The following is a 7,660-nucleotide window of genomic DNA, read 5'->3' as shown; positions in this document are numbered from 1 at the left end:
TCCACTGACTATACTACTCTGTCTGGAGCTATCCTCATCCCCTCAATATATTACAATATTTAGAATTGAATTCTTTAATTGTTTTATAAATTAGATGTATTGGAATAGAATGATACAACTCATTTAAGGGGTTCCCCTCTGTATCAAGATTTATAATTTTAAAAAAACCATGTAGAGCTCACCTCCCAGCCTAGGCCTTTAAGAGACCACCCACCAAGCTTGGAGAACCAAGACCAACCGAGTAATAAATAGGCATCACACGTATTACGATAATTACAATTACAATAATGAACTCCCTTTTGAGCTTAACACAACGAAATACCATAGCATCTCAAAGATGGGTGAATGATGCAGGAGCATCCTAGGTATAAGAGCAATCTTACATCACCCAAAAATATTTATTTTCAATTGTTTCAATAAGGGTTGTCTTTATGCAGAGTTGTTGTCTATGGAGGCTTGCTACTTAGTAAGTCATTCATATTAGCTTGGAATATTCTAATTTTAGAGGTGAAGGTTCATTTTAGATATATTAATTTGTTAGTGGAGTTTAATGGCCAAATTATATATATTTGTGAAGTTATTATAGATTTTAGGTGTGTAATTTTGGTATAAAAACTTCAAACTCAATTTTGAAGGCCTTAGAGGCCTTGGATGAAGCCCAAAAACTCAACAGATTGGCACTTGCATAGAGTCGAGCTTGTAGATTAGGAGCTGAGGTTTTCAAAAAGTGGTTATAATAGCCAATCAGAGCAACGGTTCAAGAGTTATGGCCTTCCAAAGTTGGCCTACCCAAAATTTCTACAATAAATGGTTGACTCTATATGTATTGTTAGGGTATGTTAGCCCTAAGTATAAAGTTTGAGTGTCTAAAACCTTCTTAAGTAGCATAAAATTGCCTATTTAAAAAAGGCTCGAACATTGTCTAGAACAACTTTGGGTGATAGTTTGCAGCTTTGTCTTGCAGATTACTGAAATAAAGGTGCTTATGAGGGTTAGCATGTTGTAATTGTAAATTTTATAATTTTGCATTTGTAACGATTAGAAGAATCTCATATTTTATTTTCATAAATTGTTGTTGTTTCTTTGTTTCTATTATGTGCTTATGGTATTAAGGAGAGCACCCTTCATCAAATGGTATTAGAGCTAGTGTTCTTGAGTGTGTGGATAGATTGTCAATTGTGAGGCAATTCACACTAGAATCATAGTTTGGGTTGTGCATGTAGAGAGATCACCCACTGTGAGGTAGTTTGCATTAGGGTTTTAACAAAAGCATGAAAATACGTCCATTATAAGAACAAATACATAGAGAAAAGAATCTTTCCATAAGAAATGATGAAAGCAAAGATGAAAGAGAAGAAGAAGGGAATGTAGACCAAGTCATAGTAGAAGTTCTTAACCCAGAGGAGGTGAAGCTTTTTAATGTCATTTTCGGTATTGGAAAAAGACCTAAGTTTGATGCTCCCACATTTTTAAGAAATCTCAATCCAAAAGAATTGATCAAGTGGATCAATGAATTAGAAGAGTACTTTGAATATGAAGATATTGAAGATCCAAATAGGGTCAAGTTTGCAAAGGCCAAACTGAAGAGTCATGCAAAGCTCTAGTGGCAGGAGACCCAGTTAGACTAAAATAAAAGAGGAAATGACAAAATCACTAGATAGGATCAAATGGTAGTGAAAATGAAGCAACGGTTCATTCTCGTGGATTATGAGCTTGATCTATTAAAGAATATGCAAGAGTTAAAGCAAGCAGGAAAATCTATTCAAGAGTATATCGAAGAGTTCTACCGAGTTTTCATTAGAATCGGCCATGCAGAAGATGGTAAAGAGAAAGTGGTCCATCATCTTAATGGGCTAAGGAGTTGAATCTTGTTCAAGTAACTAGTATTAAGGAGGAGTACTAGTTTTCCCTAAGAGTTGAGGAGAAGCTAAGAAAAAAGTTTGATAACAAAAATAGTGGTAGAGGTCATTATGGAAGATTTGGTGGATGGTCTTATGGAGGCTGAATTGATGATCAGAAGAATAAGGATGAGGCTAGAAGTAGCAATTAGAATTAGAGAGGTAATAATTCCAATTGCTTCCATGACTAGAATAATAGAGATCAAACAGGAAGAGGAAGAGGGAAAGGATCTTGAAGAGGAGGTTTTTGTGGAAAATGCTTTCACCATAGAGAAGAAGGGCATAGAGTATTCAAATATTCCCAATGCCAAGGAAGGACTGATCGATGAATAGAAGATCAGGCCAAAGTTGTGCATGTTGATAAAAATGTTAGATCATCACATTCTAAAGATGTTGAAAAAGGAGAAGTCCTAGTTGACAGAAGAGTTTTACTAAGTGGCAAGATTGAACCTAATCAAAGAATGAGCTTGTTTCACACAAGGTGCAAATGTGAAGATAAGTGTTGTGAAGTAATCATTTATGATAGAAGTACTAACAATTTGGTGTTAGAAATAATGGTCACAAAAGTGAAGTTGAAGAGGCAGAAACACCCATACTCATATCATATTGCTTGGGTGTAAGATGACCAAAAGGTCATGGTTAGTGAGCAATGCTCAGAGAAGTTCAAGATCAGAAGCTACCAGGATGAGGTGCTTTGTGATATCATACCTATGAACATATGTCATAAATTATTGGGTAGGCCATGATAGTTTGGCAGACATGTTGTACATGATGGGTGAGCAAATATCTACACTCTAACAAAGGATGGAGTGAAGCATAAGTTGAAGTCATTGAAGGAGAAAGAAGAAAAGGTATGTAGTACTGCTAGAATATGTTTTATTTATGGAAAAGAGTTTCTCAAAGGTATGAAGCATGAGCATATGTATTTTGTTGTAATTTCAAAAGATGGTAAAGAAGTTAAGGAGGTATTTGGGATTTGTAGTCTCAGTAGAAGATCTAAAAATGGACTTGGAGAAAGTGAAGGCTATCCTTGAATGGCCTACTCTAAAGAGTGTTACAGAGGTAAGATGATATAGAAGCATCCTAGGTGTAAGAGCAATCTTGCATCACCAAAAAATATTTCATTTTCAATCTTTTCTATTTTAATAAGGACTAGTAGACAGGGTGGTTACTATTTATGAAAACTTGTTATTTTTAGTAAGTTTTTCATATGAGCTTGGAATGTTCACATTTTCTACAAAAAAGTTCATTTTAGAGTTGTAAGTCTACCATAAAAATTTCATTGCTCAAGCATAAGTATCAAAGAAGTTATTTGGATTTTTGGTAAAAATATTTGTAGAAAAATATTCAAGCTCACCATTAAAGGCCTTAGAGTGCCCAGATGAGCCTAAAAACTCGAGGGACGGGCGATAGCACAATTCCAAGCTTGTAGATTAGGAGCTAATGTTTCTGAAAAGTGGTTATAATAGCCAATCAGAGCAATGATTTGACAGTTATGGCCTTCCAAAGTTGGGCTACCTGAAATATCTAAAATAATTATCAAAGATGTATTTGGCCGACTCTATATGTATTATTAGGGTCTATAGGCCCTAGGTATTAAGTTTCATTGTCTAGAACCTTTCCAAGTGGCATAAAATTGCCTATTTAAGAAAGACCTGAACATTATCTATGATAGCTCTAGGTGGTAGTTGGTAGCTTAGTCTTGTAGATTACTCTAATGAAGGCGTCCATGTGGGTTAGCAAATTGTACTTATGAATTCTATAATTTCACATTTGTGGTACAAATAAGAAGTTCATATTTTATTTTCACATTTTTTTGTTGTTTCTTTGTTTGTGTTATGAGTTTATTGTATTAAGGGAAGCACCCTTCATCAAGTGGTATCAGAGCTAAAGTTCTTGAGTGTGGACAGATCACCAACTGTGAGACAGTTTGCACTAGGATTGTGGTTTGGGCTAAGTGTGTAGACAAATCGCTGATTGTGAAGTAGTTTGCACTAGGGTCTCAGTGGAAGCGTGAAAATGCCTCCGCGAAGAGAGCATGGTGGAACAGTTGCAGGTATTACACCTTATGTGCTTAAAATGTGAACACACTTCTATGAGTCATTATATCCAAGATTACTCAAAAATGAGATCTCGAATGGCAGCTCATAGCTCTCTATTCATGGAGTACAAAGGTTTGTAATAAAGGTCCTCAGTTTTGACCTAGTTTGTGCCCATGCAAGTGCACCATAAAATGAACTATTCAAAGATCCAAAATGCATGCAAATAGAGATGAAAGTTAATCTCTACAATAACAATGCAAGATCTAAGTTATTATGAAAATGCATGGATGAGATATGATAATGGAAGCCATGGATGCATGAGAGAAAAAGACTAGAAGATTAAAGTTCTCTACAAAAAAATTAGTATTCAAACTCTTTCAAAAATCACTCTCCAAACCTACAGCATAACAATAGCATAGACTGTGTGTATGTAAAATAAGAAAAGGGCTCTCCCCTTATAAAGAAGATTAGATGATTAAGATTAAGAGGCAAAAAGCTTTAATCAAGGGTGGAGAAAGATTGATCCGTATGAAATAAAGATCCACCAATAAAAAAATAAAAAAATAATTAAATCAAATCCCACTTAAAAATATGTGCATTTAAGTGTAGAAGAATTTTTATTTTTAATTTATTTTATTTTCTCTTTAAATGGAGATTTATTTAATTAAAAGGGAGCAAGTTCTTTTAATTAAATAGAAAATATTTAATTTAATTAAAAGAGAAATTTTTCTTTTAATTAATTAAATGTGGATTAATTATTTAATTAAAAGAGAGGTTGTCTTTTAATTAAATGGAGACTTATTTTATTTAATTAAAAAGAAGATTTTCTTTTAATTAAATAAGACTTACGATAAAATCATCAACCTTAGAAAATATTGAAATAATCGAATTTAATCAAAAAAATTGATTTAAATTGATTTAATAAAATATTGCAAACTATTGATTCAAGAAATTGATAAATTGAATAATGGGGGCCCATAGTCTAGGTGACCATTTTAGGGTGCATACATTCACCCCTCTTTAACTAATGTGTGATCGACTCGGGAATACATGTAGTCAAAGAAAGAAATTAAAGTGTGAGGTTGATTCGGGATCACAAAACAATCCAGATGTGTGGTCAAAATTGATAAAATTGAATCAAGTATTAAGTTTGATAAGTACAGACCCCTCGTGATCAAAATCGAAATGAGAAAAAGGAGAAATAGCAAATTGATCAAATTGAATTAAAGATAAGGTTCTTGATGTAAGATGAAAGATATAAGAATCACAAAACCAAGGTAGATCATCAAACATGAAATATTATGCCCTAAAGTTGAATTAGAAGAAAAAATGTGGGGTAAAAGCAAATGGAAGATAGAAATTTGGAAGATATGGAAAGAAATAGAAAGAAGAAAGAGAATTTTCCTAAGAAATGGAATGCTTCAAAATCAATCAACTGTTTAAGATAGAAAATTTTGATTGAGATTACGAAAGAAGATAAGAAAATGAAGATCAAAATGTGACCACAGTTGATTAAAAGTTCATAAGAAAGATGAAAAGAAAACCCTCTCAAACTCATAATGCAACTTTAAAATGCAAACTAACATGAAGCCTAACAATGCAAGTTATATGAAAATGCAAAGATGTACTTGCAATATAACTACTATAACATAGGATTTTGAGTTCATCATTTATTAGAGAATGTAAAGGAACTTATTTTCATCATTGGACCATTATTAACGAGCATCAGAAAATCACACAATCATCACTAGTCACAAACGCAACTATGAAGATATGAATGTAATTTATATCAAATTAGAATGTGGAAAGATTTTAACATAAAATTTTAACATAAGATAAAGAAAAAAGAAGACCAAGAGTCATTTTGTGAAATTTTATACCATTTGAGTTCATTTGAATATTGAGTAACATGTAATAGCACTTGTAACCAATATAAAAGAACAGGTAGTAGTTGATAGGATAACCCTAAGAAACGTTGGTACCAAACTAAGATAGAAAAAGCACTCACTTTTCCAAAAGAGAAATGATAAGATAAAATATTGTAATAAGTGTAAACCAACACTATCACAGAGGTGCCCACAAATGTGAGTGAATACCCTAACACATATGGATTAGGAGAATGATTTATCAAAATTATAATTAATTGAAAAAATAGGTATTAGTTGATAGATAGGATAACTTTAAAAAACATTAGTACCAAACTAGGATAGAAAAAACACTCACTTATCCAAAAAATAATAATAAGATAAAATATTGCAATAGGCGTAAATCAACACTGCCACAGAGGTGCCCACAACTTTGGGTGAATACCCTAGCACATATGGATCAAGATGATGATTTACTTAAATTATAATTAATTAAAATTGAATTTTGATGAAAGTGCATGAACAAGAAACTACTAAGACTCTTCAAGCATAATATCAAACATTCTATGGTATATCATTCTCAACAAAAATGGTCTCTAACTCACCAACTCCAATAAAGGTCACTTGTAAAATCAATGGTTACTAATTCAAGAGATCAAAGCACAATAATCTAAGGTGCAAATAAATTTTTAACAATAGGGTAAGTAGCCTAATCTGAATCAGATCAACCTCATGAGATTGGAAATAATAAGACAACAAAGCAATTTGATCATACTGTTTTGACTCAAGAAATCAGATTTTATTCATTTTAAATGTTCAACTAGGTGTATCAATAGATTTTTAATCATGAACTAAGCATTCAAGGCAACAATCAGAGATTTCAAGCGAATGTCTTCAAATAATGAGCAAAGGACAAAGCAACCTTGCACATGAACAAGAATAATGTCGTAGTTTCAATCTAATCCCTAAAACCACTACTCTGTATGTTCTCAAAATATTTTTCAATCACGCACATAGTTCTAAAATAAAAAAATTTGGCAGCACTATCTTTCTTAGTAATGGTCAACTCTGTAGCTTTTGCAATCTATAGGGGGCAAAATCTAATCTTGGTGTATCAAAGTTTTAACATATTTCTAGAATTTAATCAATCGGAGATACTAAAAAGATCTAACAACCCAACAAAAGACTACACTCGTGAAGATTTCTTCTACAAAGACATTTATATAATGGTTGCTACTACCATGTTAAAAATAGTTATTACCACTTGAGATTTCATTCACATGGTTGACCCAATAAAGGGAATGTTCTCTATGGTTAACCTTCTCTAATCAAAGAAGACTCACAAAGTTGTACTACATAGAGACTTGGTTTGGATTTAAGAGTTCTAAGTTTTTGATGTGCCTAAAAGGGAACAGAGCATACTCCTCTAGCCTCTTCACTTTAACCAAATATAGCAAACAAAATTCTTTGACATGCTAATTTGAAATTACCTTACCAACCTTTTAAAAAATCCAACAACAAACACTACTAATCTCAAAAGAGAAAGTACTAATAGATGTTGAGGACAAATTCAAGTGAAATACTGAGATTATAACAAATATCCTTCCCTACCTACAAGAGGATCTGTCATTAAGAGGAGTTTCGTAGGTAAAGCAAGCGAATAAAGTTTAGTCTCTCAAGGTCTTTCAAATAGTGTTCATAGGGTCTAATTACTATGTGAAATATAAATACATGAAAGCAAATCTAGATCTAATTTTAGATTACCAAATGAAGTGTAAATCTATGAAAGCATGTAAAAGCACTCAAACCAAACACATGAGATGTTCATTTTAGTTCCAAATCTAAATATTATCGA

The sequence above is a fragment of the Cupressus sempervirens genome, chromosome 9, assembly GCF_028749045.1.
Source record: "Cupressus sempervirens isolate cs-2001-9-10 chromosome 9, ASM2874904v1, whole genome shotgun sequence".
NCBI lineage: Eukaryota > Viridiplantae > Streptophyta > Pinopsida > Cupressales > Cupressaceae > Cupressus > Cupressus sempervirens.
The sequence above is the reverse complement of the archived record's forward strand: the minus strand, read 5'-3'. Positions refer to the sequence as shown.